Genomic DNA, 16703 nt, shown 5'->3' with positions numbered 1-16703 from the left:
AAATAGAAAAATTATTTTAGAAATAATTAGTATAATTAGTGCAAAAAAAAATACATTTTGCCATATTAAATCCTTCAATGGATTTCAAAATTCATTAAAAATTCACTCTAATTAGTTTTTTCCTACAATTTACATACGTGCAACTTCTTAATTAACATAGTTAAATAATTTCTGAACTGAAAATTGTCATTTTAATTCTAACTATCCGAATTGAAATTAAATTAAAATTAAACTTTAAATTATGTAATCAAAATTTTTACTTTTATTTTTACTAAATTTACTAAATTTTTATTTTTGGCATTCTTTCTTCAATCATTTCGAACAACGATTCTCAAATAATATTGGCTGTTTTGGTTATTGAAAGAAATAATTCAAGAAAATTTAAATCCTTTTCCCCATTGAGTTCTCATTTTTATACGACGACAAGAAGAAAACTGAATCGGAGAGATAGAATTATAAAAGCGTGGCAAGGTATTCCGATCTGGACCAACTTTTCTATTATATTGTGTGTTCCTTCAGTCCCAGAAGGGTTGAAGGTACAAGTCAGATGGCGGAAGTTTTCGAGAGAGTTCGAAAGCTTACCCGGATATGTCTTCTCCCATTCATTTTTTTCTCCGGTAAACGCAATTCGAAGTTTCGAAGAACAAACGTAAGGGTAGAGAAAGGGGGAAGAAAGTTTCAGCGATACTTTACACTGGTACTTCCTCGCGACAGTTCTTGAGCCGTAAAAATTTATTTAATCTCGTTTCTGTCCTAGAACATTGAAAATTTTATCGACTGTGATATTATTAGAACGATCCAAATTCACTTCACGAATTTAGATCGCTGCTCTTTTCTTTTATTTTTTTTAATTTTCTTACACTTTAGAGATATAATTGGAAAGAAACATTTTGATATTTAAAATATTGGAAGACTTCCTGAAACATCTTCCTAATTTCGTGGTGAAATTAACAAGATGAATTGTATTATATAATAATTTTAATGGGAATTTTAATGGGGATTTTTAAAAAAGAATATAATGATTCTGAAAAAAATTTCAATATTTAAATTGTAGAATTGCTTTAAAAATCGTATTTCAGATATGTTTACTCGAGTAACGAGAACATTAATTACAAATTCGATTATTTCATATTAATGAAAATATGATAAATGATTGCCATCGATTTAATTATTAAATCATTGTTATTACATCATCAATTTATTTAATGTTTTTAAATATAATAGAAACGTATAATAATTCATCGATTCTGATATTAGTTACCAGAAACTAATATTTATTTTTCTGGCATAAGTTATATTTCAATTTATTATCAAGCTTAAAATTATCTTTTAAATATCTCGTGATCATTTCTCGGAAATGAGACCGCGAGATTACGTTTTGCAAAAATTTCTGAAGTTAGAAATTATCATTTTTAAATCTCTTATTTAATAAATTTTCAAATTGAAATCAAAATTTATGTACGTTTCTATTAAACAATTTATATATACTTGTGCGGATATTAAAATTATAATAAAATTATCAGCAACCTTTGTATTGAATTCTACATAGGAAAATCTGAATTTACTTTTACAATTCATTATCAAAAAATTTTTTTATCCAAACAACAAATACAACAAATATATTTACAACAAATAAATTTATATTATTATTATTTAAATTAATTATTATTCAAATATTATTTACACATTGGATCGTTTAATTTCAAATTTTACATTTTATATTTGTGAAACATATCGATCATTTCTCGAATTAATTGAACAAAATTTAACAAAGATCCATATTTACGTTTCTCAGAATTAAAAATTAACGTTCATCCTGCATGGTCTGCATTTTATTTAAAGAAAAAAAAAACGAGCACAAAGTGTACTCGAGAATTAATTAACCTATCCAATTTGAAACTCTTGTACGGAAGATAAACTTGATATTGATCACCACTCCGGAACACGTGATACCAACTTGGGGCGGAGACCTTTGCCCCGAGAAACTTAGCATCCTTGTACATTTTTTGTACAAGGTATCGAGGATAGAGAGTTGTTTCGCGAATTTCAGAATGGCTGGCCCTGAGTAATTTTAATCGGGAATGCTTTTTGCTCGTTTTGAACGATCGGCAATGGTATTTCTAGACGCGAGGCCGACGCACTGTGGCCCAGTTTAGAGGTGCTCGTCGTCTCTGGCCTACATCGGCCTTCTTGTATTTACGCGCGATACGATTCGAGGCCGTGAAAATTTTCTCCGCACGCGAACGATTTCGTGTATATAAAAAAAAAAAAAAGAAAAAAAATTGAAAATAATTGGAGAGATTAAACGATACGAGATATTATAAAAATCGTATACATAAAATTCTTGATTATTCGATCCAGATTGTTTATGAAAGAGGGAATATATATAATCGTCTAATAAATTTTTAATTGGCCATTCTTAATTGTCAAAAATATAATGTGGAAAAGAGAATTTTTAAGATTTATTTATTGATCAAACGTTTTGTATTCCATTTAGATTATTATAAATATCCTTAAAATATTTCAGACTGTTTCTTAGATTCTAAAATCAATAGTTTTAGTTTAAAATATAATATTGTATTTGCTTGTAAGGATTCTTAATGGGCTTTATCTACTCGGTCAAATAATTTAGTTGTCTCAATGTTAAATGGAAAATGTACGTGTATATATTATGAGAGACACACTCCACTCAGTTGTTTCATACTTTGCACTGTAAATGAAAGATAAATACGTGAAATATAAATGTAAATAAAATTAAATTTCGTTTAAAAGAAAAAAATTAAAATTATCATACATTATGTGTAATTTATAAATATAATATAAATAAAATGGAAAAGAATAAATCTATTTTTTTCACAGACAGAATTCCATTCATCTCAATTACTTCAGTATTTTATGCGTTTCTTTAAAAACTGTTCACAATTATGTTTCTCTTTATTTTTTTTCATGAAATTCATTTTATTTCATATTATTTTCTATTTCCATTTCACTTCACTTCTTTCACGTCATTTTCCATAATTTCATATTCATTTCATCTCTGTTTCATTTCATTCCATACATTCATACTCCATAATCCATCTATCTGCATACAGACATATTAAAGTTTTGATACAAAAGAGTACATATAAAAAATAAAAGGAAATATTTCATGTATTTTTATTTTAAAAAAAATATTCCTTCGTTGTAATATATTATAACGAAAGATCGTACGATTCGTATTTTCATAAAAATTTTGAATTTCGTATCAAAGTTGAAACGGAATTGGATCTAAATTCAGATTATACAATGATTTATTGCGAGATAAGAATGCGAGATTTACGGTTAATAAAACTGTGTAAAAATGGCATGAAATGTATTGCAATTTTAGACGAGGTTATTCCCAATTGTACGTCTAAAAGTATGTCGTAAAGGAACATTAATTATTCCCTCCCTATCTGACCCATTTTCATAGTCAAAATCCAAAGGCAGAGTCAAATAAATTATCGACAGTTTCTCATTAACATTTCAATATATTTTACATCTATTTCATTTTTACGTGTTAATAAAATCAATCAATTATAGTTGAACTTTGTATAAAATACTTTAACAAGAATAATTCGGAAAAAAAAAATATTGTGTTAATAAACTTTATTTCAAATGCTTGCAGCAATTCACTTTTTTTTTTTGAAAATTAAAAAATTTCAATAACACCGAAATAAAAACGCATAAATAACAAATAATATTAATAAAAAGAATAATATATAAAGAATAAATAGTCAGAAAAATAAATATTGGATACAATAGAAGGTATCTATTAAAATAACGTGAAAATAAATATTCCGAAAAATTGCGATGCATTTAAAAAGCACACATGTTTCATGTAGCAAAAAATGTGGTAAACTATAAATAAAACGAATAAATATCTCGAAAAAAAAGATATTAAACACGATAATGAAAATATATTATAAAAATGTTATAATATTATACGTGCAAATATTGGATCAATATGAAATTTTAAAAATAAAAAAACAAAATTATTCCAAAAAAAATTGCGTCTCCTTATAACATGATAAAAGAACCCATGATAATAATAAAAGAAAGGCACGATCAATAATCAAGCAAAACAAGGCAAAACTTTTGAAAACATCATATATAAATATCACGCTAACATAAAACAAAAAATTCAAGAAGATAAATCACAATTACCCTTTATTTCAAAGGAAAACATGTTTAATATAATAAGATGGATGATCAATAATACAAATAAAACAAGTAAATATTCAAAACAAGATACACTAGTACCAGTGAAATAAAAATATTTAAAAATATTATAAGAAAATATAGGAAAATTATATTAGAAAAATAAATAGTACTATTTTATTTCTAAAAATAAAATAAATATACGTTTATAATATAAAAAAGAAAAAAATACAAAAGAAAATAATCAAACTACAGTAATGATTTAATTTCAGGATCTTCCTGGATCTCAGTGGCTCTCGAAGCATGCACAGCTATCGATGCACAAGGCACAATGGGGCTTGGAATAGCCACGATAACGGATTTCTACGATCTTTTTTATCGGCTCGGACGTTTTCCCTGCAGCAGGAGGCCGAGTTAAATTAAGTATGAACGGCTATAAATAAATCTCACACGGTATTTTTCGATGCATCCGCTCTAGCGTGTGTTATGGGCGCAGTCGAGCTGTTTTATGCACGTGCAACGTGTTTGTCGCGCGTTGAGAACCGTGAATACTGCGCCACTACAACTTCGAGGTTCTTGGCCCCTTGTCTACTCGAATTTTCTTGAAACTTGAAAGAGGCATACCGTCTCTATAACGAATATAAGAATGTGCAGACTCGTGGTATATATATATATAGGCTTCCAATCTTTAGAGATTTATTGCGATCAATGGAACAAGTGTGCGTCTGGCGATGGCGAAGGAATATTAGAAGCGAAAGGAAAGAAGTAGTGGTTTTAATATTGCAAGTTGCTCGTTGAATATCCAATCTCTGTCGTATAAAAAGATTGCAAAATATCGGTTTTTGGTTAACTAGAGCTGGTATTCGCAGAAGTAATCCGAGGAATGCGGGTATATCTAGAGATATATAGAGCTTTATTCGATAGATATATCGAGTAAATTTCTTATCTTAAATGGAGAAGTGCTGAATTATAAATTTTATGATAGAAATTTTGTTTACGATGCCACTGGATGTTGGATTTTTATGCAAATTTAATTTTAGTGAATGTAAATCTACTATCGATTTTAGATTAAGGTAAGTCAGATCATTATTTTTAACGTATCTCCTTTCGAATATTTAGCATATTTCTTCTACAATATTTATTTTCTAATTTTTTAATTCATCCATTATTATCAGAATATTATTAAAAAAATAGAAAAACGGTAATAATTAATATAAAAACAAATAGATTTTTATTTACAGCTTCTTATTCACCAAAATTTATCGATAAGCTTATTATAAATCATTACTAGCATCGAAGAATGAAATATCTTACAAACTATCATCTCAAAATTCGTCCAAAAAGAAAAAAAAAAAAATAAAAGAATTAAGAAAATCGTCACTAAAAATCACTCCGACAAATCAATTCCGGACATCCATCTATTTGATCCGTAGTCAGCAATGGCATCCGGTCGTCCAACTAGGGGGATGACAATCGAACACAGTGGAACGGAAGTGTGGCGAACAGAGAAAGGGGGAAGACGCGTCCAAACAGGGAAGATTGAAATTTCGTATCGATTAGCTTTTCGTTCCGGGGTGAATTTTCGTCTTGGATGAGGTCGTCGAGCTCCAACGACGCTCTTCGTTTCTATTCAGGAGCCAGTCGTACGAGTTCTTGAAATATTTGCAATTCTGTGTCAAGCTAAGATCGGTCAGAACATTTGCTGCATACCTTCTTCCTTAGTTTTATCCGCATATTTAGAATTTCATTTCGCCCAAATGAACAAAGATTTTATTATTTTCATATAACGTTTGCCTTCTAACACATATTCGATAATTTATTGAATAGATTTGAAAAATTATTAGATTAATTGGTTCAATTCTTTATTTGCATTTCTTATTTTTCAACGAAGAATATTTTTATTGATTTTTATATCTTATTAGCATTAAATACAATGATGTTATTTTTTTTACCTATTGTACGTTTTCTAAATTTTTTTCTTTCGTTTCAATTTGTTTTATCGTACGTAAATAAATATCTGTATAGATTATACAATTTCAAAAAATTAAATTCTGCTAACAAGCAAAACAATGAATATTAAAACATTTTAAATAAATAATTTCTTCAATTGCTTCTATTTAAATACCTTAATAATTTACAAAACAATTCCAAGAAGAAAGGAAGGAAAATATCTCTATTGTCCGGTATAAATACCAATAATCTCTGCCATAAATGAATTTTCCTCCTTGAACCACGTCCTCAACATCCTATTTCATATTCTTTTCGCTTAAAAAAAAAAAAAAAAAACTCTCAATTCGATCGAGAAACGCGAGATAACAGCCGATGATTAATTTAATACTCAACGTCTGTTCGCGGTTAAGAGGTTCCAATCAACCGAGGGTGAAAATACGATAATACATTTCCTATAATTTTCGCAATTTCACGAGTAACGGTTCTATCATCCGGTCTCTCCCCCAACTATCCCTCTTCCTAGACGGTTAATAATGTAGAGAATATTTATGACCGAGCTCCGCACGGTTTACGATTGCATCGCCAGCTTTCAGAGCTTTTCTACCCATCTGCAATTCAACTTACGTAGTTCTATTTAAATATAGCACCCAACGGAATATCCGTCGCAAGCTCGATAATTCACGTTATCGATTCCTTTATTATTTGATTAATCGTCTTTTTCTTTCTTTCCGTTGTATTTCAAGATAATATCGTTTATTTGATATTTTAAAGGAAGACTTGAGGAAAATTTGAAATAAAGTAACATTTCCATATCGATATCGATATGGTATTAGTCTTGGTAAGAAGAAGTTCTTGTGAGAAAGAAAAAGAGAAAAAAAGGAAGAAAGAAAAGATTTTTGAAATAGAATAAATATCTTTATATATTTTTCCAATGATACAGGATTTTGCAAATAAACTTTTCTTTGAAGTGATATTTACGTAAAGAAATAATATTTGAAATATACGTATATTAATATTAATTCGTACAAATATTATTTTAAGATAAGTTTCTTAAATAAGATACGACCCAAGATACGATTTTTTAATAAATAAGATAAATGTTGAAACATACATTCGAATTATTTTAAATAATTATTATTAATTAAAGAAATCAAATGTTTATTTGTGATTACCTTCAAAAATCTATTTTTCATGGCCATGTTCAAAAGTGAAACGATACGTAAAATTTCACAGATCTTTTCACAAGCAAAAAAGAACGTGCAGTGTTTGATGTTTGATTGCAGTTTGAAGAAGACTTCATTTACGTGCGTTTGTGCCCCTGTTATTTATACTCGTGGGTGGATGCTTCAAGGGATATACGGTTTTATAAAAAATTCTTTTTAACAGTCAATTTTCCCTTTACGAATCTTGTTATTGATGCGAAATTCTCGTTTCAGGTATTCTGTTTGTCATCGTTTCCGAACCCGTGGGAAGTGAAATTACGTGGGAAAAGACACGTTAATCAGTATTATCGAGGAATTCGAGATCTCTAAAATGATCTCTTCCAACTATTTATATCTTTTATTTTTAGAAAGTTTAAATTATTTGTCATTTTATTTCAGGAAATTTTTTCAACGGTATCTCCTTTTACATTATTTATTATTTATTAGCTTTAAAATATATTATTTTATAAGAAGTTTTGATTTTATCAAAATTGAATGATAGATATGTCATAATCTTATTATTAATGTTATTTTAGGAATTCCAATAATACCATATTTTTCCATCAAAATAATCAACAATTTCAACGAAACACTCTGCCATAATTTTTCAGTATTCAACCTCCCCTATTTTTTCATCCTTTCCCGATAAACTATTCCGAAAACAATCTAAGGATCAAAGCAATCTTACTTTAAACAAAACGAACGTGGATAATATCGGAGGGAAAAGTGCTGCAACCTCGTGCGTGGTTCGAAGCAAAAATAAAACGATCCGATATCGGAGAAACGTGCAACACGACACATCGAGGGATAGGATGGTGTAAAATTAACTACTTTCGACAACACGGAGGCGTCGATGTGCGGTCGTTCGCAGAAACGTTGTCGATTGCATATCGGTAAAAAGAAAATCACTAAATACGTAACAGAACTCTAAAGACTTTATAATTTTTGTTCAACAGATCCTCCTTTCTCAGATCATTACGTAATTTAAATGCTTCTTCAACCGGAATCAATTTTATTTTTTTTTAGTAATAACTTGTCTCGAGCCTCGTCGAGTCCAACGATTAAATTTAGATTGGATTAATAAAATTACTAGAAATCGAATAGCGCGAACGATAATAATTGGTGGTTATAAATTCTAACGATATATTTCTGTGTTCTAAAAATAAAGTATTTTTCAAAAAATAGAATGAACTGATCGGTTTGGCTCAATTACAAATAACTTGTAAATGTGATTGCTCGAATTATATCTAATTTAAAGCGATAATAATTAAATGAATACTTGTATGGTATCAGATAAACAAAGAAATTTCGAGACATGGTACAATGCCGTTCGATGCTGAACGTCTTTGACCCTTCCGCGGGTCGTTTGCCCGAACTTTTAACCTCTGACCTTTGCCGGAAGAAGAACGCTCTCCCATTTAATCAGACACGCGGCCGCGTTCCGCCATTTTTTTCTTCTTCAACCATACCTCTCGGGATGGTAACGTTTCGAAAACTCCCCTTTTCAAACGATGAATGTTCGGTTAGTCGAAAAAATTTTACTCTGAAACCTTTCTTTCGTTTCTTCTTCTTCTTCTTTTATTTTCTTTCCTTTTCCTTTTCCTTCCACATCTTTCGGTTTCAATTTTACCCCTTAAAGGGTGCATTCTAATAACCGTGCACCACCCTTTTCGCACATCAACTTACCATTCACCGTGGTGAATTCACTTGCCCAAAGAAGGGATATAGGCGAACGTCTAAATTACCTTCGTTAGAAACACCGACACGTGTCCACGTTTTAATAGCGAGCTCGTGGTCGTCGACTCGAGATTCGAGTAATTAATTCTAAGGTGGAAACGATGCGAGGATTTCGTGCCGCGACGAACCTTTTGATAAATCTCTCCGTGTTTTTCTTTCTTTTTTTTTTTTTTTTTCCTCCTCTTAATTCTCCTTCTGCCAACTTATTAAAGTGACATTGCGTTTAAAAATTACACAGTGTGTAACGATTCTACTCGCCACATATAGCGGTATATATTTTTTTTTTTTTTTTTTTTTTTTGCTTGTTGGAAAAGAATTCGTTGGAAAAGAAATTGTTCGTGAAAGAAAACGATTGAATTGTTTGCCTCTCCGAAAGAATCTCTTTTTCGAGTTGGCAACAATCACTTTGTATATCTTCCTCTTTTTTTTCTTTCTTTCTTTTTTTTTCTTCCTCCGTTTTTCTCCGCGATTCATCGATCCAGCTTGTAATCATTGTTCAAACTGCCTCGCGAATGTTGCCAACAGCCTGTTTCATGAAACTTGTTTACATTCTGAGAGCATTAATATGGATCCATCTCGTCTCGTAGGGTATGAGAAGATTCCGATGAACGATTCAATCTACATTCTGAGAGATTGTGTATACGAGATCCCCTCCCACCCCTTTCCTCGGTGTCGTGGTAACAACGTGGCCTCGTTGGAGATATGTGATTAAGGGATGGATGTGGGATAATCGAGGGAAAATTCAATTTAAATTTCATTTAAATGGGACTCAGGCTTTGAATAATAGCATCGTTAATTGCCTATATATCCGGAGCACCTCTTTGTATCAATTTATCGATGATTAGCAACACTTGCGACGCTCTTCCGACTTTCAGAGACAATAATTAAACCTCAATTATAGAAGTCTAGGCTCGAGGCCTTGAACGAGTATTTGCTTTTCTTGGGGATTCGTTTCATTTCTTTATAATTTAATGCAAGAGAAGTTTGTATATTATTTAGAAGATTTATTACGATGATTGAGCTTGATTCGTAATTTTTATACAATAATTTTTATAATTAATCTTTTAAATAATTATAAGATAGAATAATTATTAAACTGCGAATATTTATGCATTTATGGAATATGATAGAGGGACAAAAGAAGATATAATAAATCAAAGAAGGAAATTATTTAAGTCTCGTTTTCCAATTATCATTAACAATCAAAATCGACACGTTCTCCACGCAATCTGCATACATAATATCCCAATTTCATTATATGTTCATCAATTTTGAACAATTTTGAATAAAATTCTTCGTATTCAAGAGCAAAAAAGCAACATTATTACACTTCTTATTTTTTTTATATCGCACAAAATTAACAGAGTTGAAATTCCACGTGCAGAAGCAGCCAATGCACACTGCCAAAAAATTGGACATTCCAAGTGCGAAGGGGCCAAACTGTAATCAACAAACATCCACGTTGGCCAAGCTTTCTCCAAATAGAGGAAAAAACGTGTGCGGTTCATCAAACTAGCCCGAATTATCTTTTAAGCGGCTCATCACTGTGTCCGCCTGGCTGCCGGTTTCGACTCTTGGCAGGAGAAACGCGCGTATTTGGTCAGACGTCTAGACACTTCTATCCGGCGGAGGGGCGTCTGCACCGAGCGCATCTCCTCGAACGAAGGGAAAAGTTTATTTCTTATCTCAGGGGCAGGCGCCTAGATCTCTCGCGTCGAATCTCTCTCGTGACTGATTCCAATTCGTCGACTGCGCGACTCTCGATAAAAAAGAAGAAGAAGAAGAAGAAGAAGAAGAAGAAGGAAATTCCACGCTCGATGGGGTATGTTACCAGAAGAGGAATATTATTCGGGGAATATGAGGCACTTTTTGGGAATTATAGGAGATTCGATGTATTCGGAGAATATAGGGCGAACAGGTTCGGGTATTGTGGGTGGGTGGTCGTGAATTATTGATGGGACCGAGATGGAATCGTGTATGAGTTTCGAATTGTAGAAAAATTTTGTAGAAGAAAAAATATCGCGGGAAACTTTACTGTGCCGTGATTAATTAATTTTCCTTTTTTTTATTCGGTGATCTTTTAGAATATATTTCTTTTGTTTGATAGAAATATTCGATAAAATTTCAATAGAAAACGTTTATAACAAGAGTGATCGAGAGAAAATTGTAATATATTGCTATGTTAAAAAATATAAGGTATTGAGATAATAACTTAAATTAATAAAGTTCACGTGTATCAGGTATAATGTAAATTTAAAGCGTGATTGAATCTCATATTATAAAATTACGTACCATCAGTGGAGTATTATAATTGCTGATCTTTGAAAGTAATCATTACACTGTCATATAATTAAATCCAAAAGGACTAATTTATATTCAGGCCAGAAACAAGATGATTATTTTTTCTTTAAGAAAACAATATAGACGAAGATAATATGGAATAAATATACAGAACCACGACGAAACGACCCCAAAGAATCAAAATCGAGATTTCCACTCCCTCCCAATCGAACGTTCTCCGATTGCCGGTGCCAAGAACGACCCACTTCCACCCCCATCCCCTGCTCGATCAGCGTTTTCCGAATGTCACACTCAGAATTGCATCATCCCTCACACCCTTCCAATCCCAGAATGTCGCATTTTTTCACTCCCATTCCCCACAATTCCCACCCCAGCAATCCCTCTCACGCGCCACCCCCTAATTCCCAATACCGATTTCGTGGAAACCGTAAAAAGGGGGAAAAAAAAAAATTCGTGGCGATGCAAATTTCCAAACGACACGTGTATGTATGTACAATCCGTGAAAATTCGTACGTCACTCGCACATACGTATATATATATATATATATATACATACACATACACATATATTTTCTATCGCACAGACGCGTGCAATGAACCTGCGTGTACGGTTCAACAAACCACGTGAGAGAGAGAGAGCGTGAGCGTGAGCGCGGCCCGAGAAATTTCAAGCGTGATAAAGTGTTGTTTATTGCGACGCTTGTGCACATTGCACACCACCTACTTACGTTGTTTTCACTACGAGCAGGAAGTGTATCGAGGCTATTGATAGTGATAACGGCGTACCACGCGTTAGGATACGTACGTAGAGAGGCTGGCCGAGCTTTTCGTTTTTCCGAAGCGATTGGCGGCCACGATAAAAGGGGGATTGCGAGCTTGAACGTTGGCGTTCTTTTTATCGGGGGTTAGATTATCTCGTTATTAATTATGGCAACGAACGTAAAATACGATAATTTGAGAATCTATTTGAAGTTAAAAATAGTAATTGCGGAGTTTCTTTTTTTTAACATAAGTTGTAGATCATCACCAGAAATAATTATTTAAACAATAAGATTTTTATTTTGTTTTTTATTTAACGATAAAATAAAGCGTATAAATGGAAGATAAATTATATTGATTAATTTTATTTAATATTTAGAGGTACGTGTTATGTTGATATCATTAGAAAAAGTGTTTTTTTTTTTAGAAATTTTTATTTCCAGAGAATCAAAACATTTTTTTGATTAAATTTTAAATAAAAGGATGAATATGATATATATATGTTATTATATATTATAATAAGATAAGTAAAAGTGTAATTTTTGATCACTTAATGATTGAATTTTCTCTCAAAATACGATGTAAAGTCGGTGTTTAGATTTTATTCGACTACAGTGAATGATTATGAATGTTTTGGAAACATGGCTGTGCCTGTTTCTAGTTAGCCTAAGTCCGAGGTGTTGAGATATACGCATTAGAGTTGTAAGAGAACAGGTATGAAAGAAGCAGCGAGGTCAGGGTTTTGTGGGAGTGCCTTACAAGAGCTTTAGCGTGTTGCGAGTTTCCAGCTTAATTATTATGAGTCGAAGAGTAGAGAAAGAGTGTATTTAATAAACAGATTTTTATACGTTGAAACTCGAGCAAGGGTAACATTCTGTAAAGTGAGATTTTTATAATTACGACTACTTATTTAATATAATGTTTTTAGTAGTAAATGTTAATTGTTCGAGAATTTTTTCAGAAATAATGAAAATAAAAAAGTATAAGAGAATTAAAAATAATTATAGATGACGAATCGTAATTTAATTTATCTAATATAGTAAATTTATATATTTATTTGAAGGAACATTAAACGTGTTTGTTTCTATTTTTATAATCATATGGTTGTGCAAAATTTTTTCCAAATTAATGCATATTAATTTATTTGGTGAAATTTTAAATTGAGATTGTTTGTTTGATATATATTAATACATTTAATATGATTTAATCCGATAGACTAGAATTTTCTCAAATTCAAAAATAATACTATAGTTATTACATATATCAGCAATTATTTGAAAAATCTATCGATACGATATATAATTCTTTTTTTTTTTTTTTTGTTTTCTTTTATTATATTTATTATTTATTATTGTATTCGGATTTTATTTCGACCCCTGCATTTCCATTATTTTCCATATTTATTTTTGGAATCTCTGTGAAATCATATTTATACTCTCGTATGAAATTTTTCAACAGAATTTAATTTTCCTAAAATTTTTCGATAATTATTTCGATGGAAATTTTTAAAATGATAAAAATACCGATCGTAAAGAATGCACTTTGGCAAAGGATAATAATATATTTGATAAAAGAAGATATAACGAATATAACGAATGAAAAAGAACAGGTGAAAATTAACCATAAATATATTGTCGTAAAAAGATCCAATTCTAAAAGAGACGTTATTTAATGCCACAAGTGATCCCATTTCCTCTGCATACGGTGACAAATACTTCCGGTGTTCGAGGGTTAAATAAGCACTGCATGGAACATCAATCATTTGCGAATTCGTGTTGGCCTAATCTCGAACACAGGCTGTACCATAAATTATGCAGAGGATTTTCAGGGTGGAATTAACGATATCAAAACAGTTGTTGGCAAATACAAGTATCACGAGAATTGGTATTCACAAATGAATGATATATGATGATAATTATTAAAAAACAGATATTTCGAACGACTTATCTGAATTGTACTACTTTCATTACACGTCCTATCGGGTCCTAATCTCTTCTCATATTGCTCCCCTATGAAAGGGGAAATCTGGGTTCAGATATTAAATTGATAGCAGAAGATACTCTAATCCCAGTCATAAAGTTCAGAATCGATTACACGCCTGATAACGATCGATCACTGCCCCTATTGTAAAATTATAAAGTTTTTATTATTTTCGTTTTTATTATTCATCAAGAACATACACAGAAATAGAATTTTAGATCTGAATCTGCATATCAAACGTGACATTAAATTTAATAACAACTTCAGTTTATACCGTCGCCTTTCGCATTACGTAATCGAATTTTGTTCCCAATTTTCGATATTATATGATATATTGATCGTGCAGCAAAGTTGAAACAACGTAATGTGCAACAAACAGATGTAATCTAACTTTTTGATCATAACGCGTTGATTCAAATCGATAAATACTTCTCTTGCATTAACAAACACTCCATGCCTCCATTTCATATAGTTGTACACTTATACAATTTGTACAATATATTTTTCATATTTATTCAAGTAACAAAATACCTTTTTATTTGAAATATAAATTTAATTTTTCTTCACACGTTCAATATTTTATGTTAAATGAATAATAACAATAATAATAATACTAACACAAATAAAAATGTTTGATTTCAGATGAGAACCACACTGTGGACGCTCCAAGAGTTTTGCATCCCTCTGTAACCACACCGTTCCATTCCATCAGCCCCTTAATCTCGAGCCAGCGAATACCACGTGGACGACAGCCACGATTTCGATCGACGTTGTAGCGCGCGTGTTGCTGGCTCGTTCCAAGAGGAATCGAGGCGGCCGATCGAGGCAAGCATCCGAGGCACTCGTTGTCGCCTAATCAACGGGATGCGACAAGCCAAGAATTGATCACGCATCTCTGGCTGGCACCGGTTGTATCCCCCGATCGGCCGACATCCGTTTTGGATTATTCATCGAGATACATCGGGGACAACCTTCGATCGGGACACGTCACGCGGTGGCATGGCAACATTTATTTTCTGGTGTATATCGGCGACAAGTTCACTGACCACTCGATCGAAGTGGAAAACGACCGTAGCCGCCTTCGATCTGCCCGCTAAGGTTTCAATTTGGATAAGAGGCGAGAGAAGACACGGCAGGATTTGTATTATATTGCATCGTGAAACGAGAATCCCGTGTAACGGATCGGGAGGAAATCGACACGCAATTATGGGTTAAGTCGTGTTGATGGATAAAGGCTCGTTTCAAAGAGAGGGGGGGGGGAGGGCAATAAAATTCGAGCGAGAGATTTGAGAGAAGTTGAAGAGTGGAAATGAGATTTTTTTGAGTTGGGAAGAAGGAATAGTATTAATAGATTAATTTAAATAATTCGAAGTTGAATAAAGATTATGATTTAGAAGATAGAAATATTTTAGAGACGAGATGAGAAATAGTTATTAAAGTAAGAAATGATTTAAATAATCCAAAGTTGTATAAAAGTATCAATTCAAAGATATAGAAATTATTGCTAAGAATGGAGCAATAATATAAGTGGAGCCAAAAAGAGTAGGAATTTTTTATATCCTAATATAAAAGCAAGTTTATTATTAATAATTACGCAATTATGGGTTAAGTCGTGTTAATGGATAAAAGCCATAAAGGTTTCAAAAAGAGAAGAGCAACAAAATTTCGAGCGAGAGATTTGAAAGAAGTTGAAGAATGGAAATGAGATTTTTTTGAATTGAAAGAAGGAATAGTATTAATAGATTAATTTAAATAGTTCGAAATTGAATAAAGATTATGATTTAGAAGATAGAAATATTTTAGAGACGAGATGAGAAATAGTTATTAAAGTAAGAAATGATTTAAATAATCCAAAGTTGTATAAAATTATCGATTCAAAGATATTATAGAAATTATTGCTAAAAAAGTTGGAGCCAAAAGGAGGAGGAATTTTTTATATCCTAATATAAAAGCAAGTTTATTATTAATAACTACACGCTCCTAGAAGAAGAATTCTAAAAAAATTAAAAGTCTATGAATATTCACTATTTAATAATATTGCACTTTTGATGTAATTTTAGAAACAGTTTGCACGATATCCTAATTAACCCATTCGAAGCCAGTAGACTGTTCAGTGCTTATCTAATCTAAACTATGACGCACCATATGCATCATGCAAAAACATTTGCATTCTAACAAAAAGATAGCAAATCTTTAGGGATTAACTTGTCTTTTAATTAATCCTGCTATCAAATGATACTGTTCTTTTGTAATTGAAAAAATTTTCAATTTATGCAAAATGTCAAAAATCGTTATAAATATTTAAAATGCAATGATTCGAATTAATATTCAGACATCAGATTTGGAAGGGATTATTACTCTTCTTCCAAACGAAATTATTATTCAGCCAAAATGAGATTTTGAAACTCGTATATAATTGAATAAAGAAGAAAAGTAAGTAAAATAAAATATATACATAATATGTTTTTTCGAATCGATGTAGTCTCGTGTATAATCTCATGCATCATTTAATCGCATTATCAATCATTTTATTTCGATATCATTAAGCAAATTCTCGTATCGAGCATTCTGCAATGTTTTTATTCGCAAAAAAAA

The 16703-nt window shown here is 31.4% G+C and overlaps 1 protein-coding gene across 3 annotated transcripts in view; it reads right to left on the bottom strand.

Annotated features, from left to right (window-relative positions):
- Positions 1–16703, bottom strand: part of LOC122711134 — a 45036-nt gene that overhangs the window by 19842 nt on the left and 8491 nt on the right. The window lies entirely within an intron of this gene.

The sequence above is a fragment of the Apis laboriosa genome, unplaced genomic scaffold (assembly GCF_014066325.1).
Source record: "Apis laboriosa isolate Shangri-la unplaced genomic scaffold, ASM1406632v1 scaffold111_cov153, whole genome shotgun sequence".
Classification (NCBI taxonomy): domain Eukaryota; kingdom Metazoa; phylum Arthropoda; class Insecta; order Hymenoptera; family Apidae; genus Apis; species Apis laboriosa.
The sequence above is the reverse complement of the archived record's forward strand: the minus strand, read 5'-3'. Positions and strand labels throughout refer to the sequence as shown.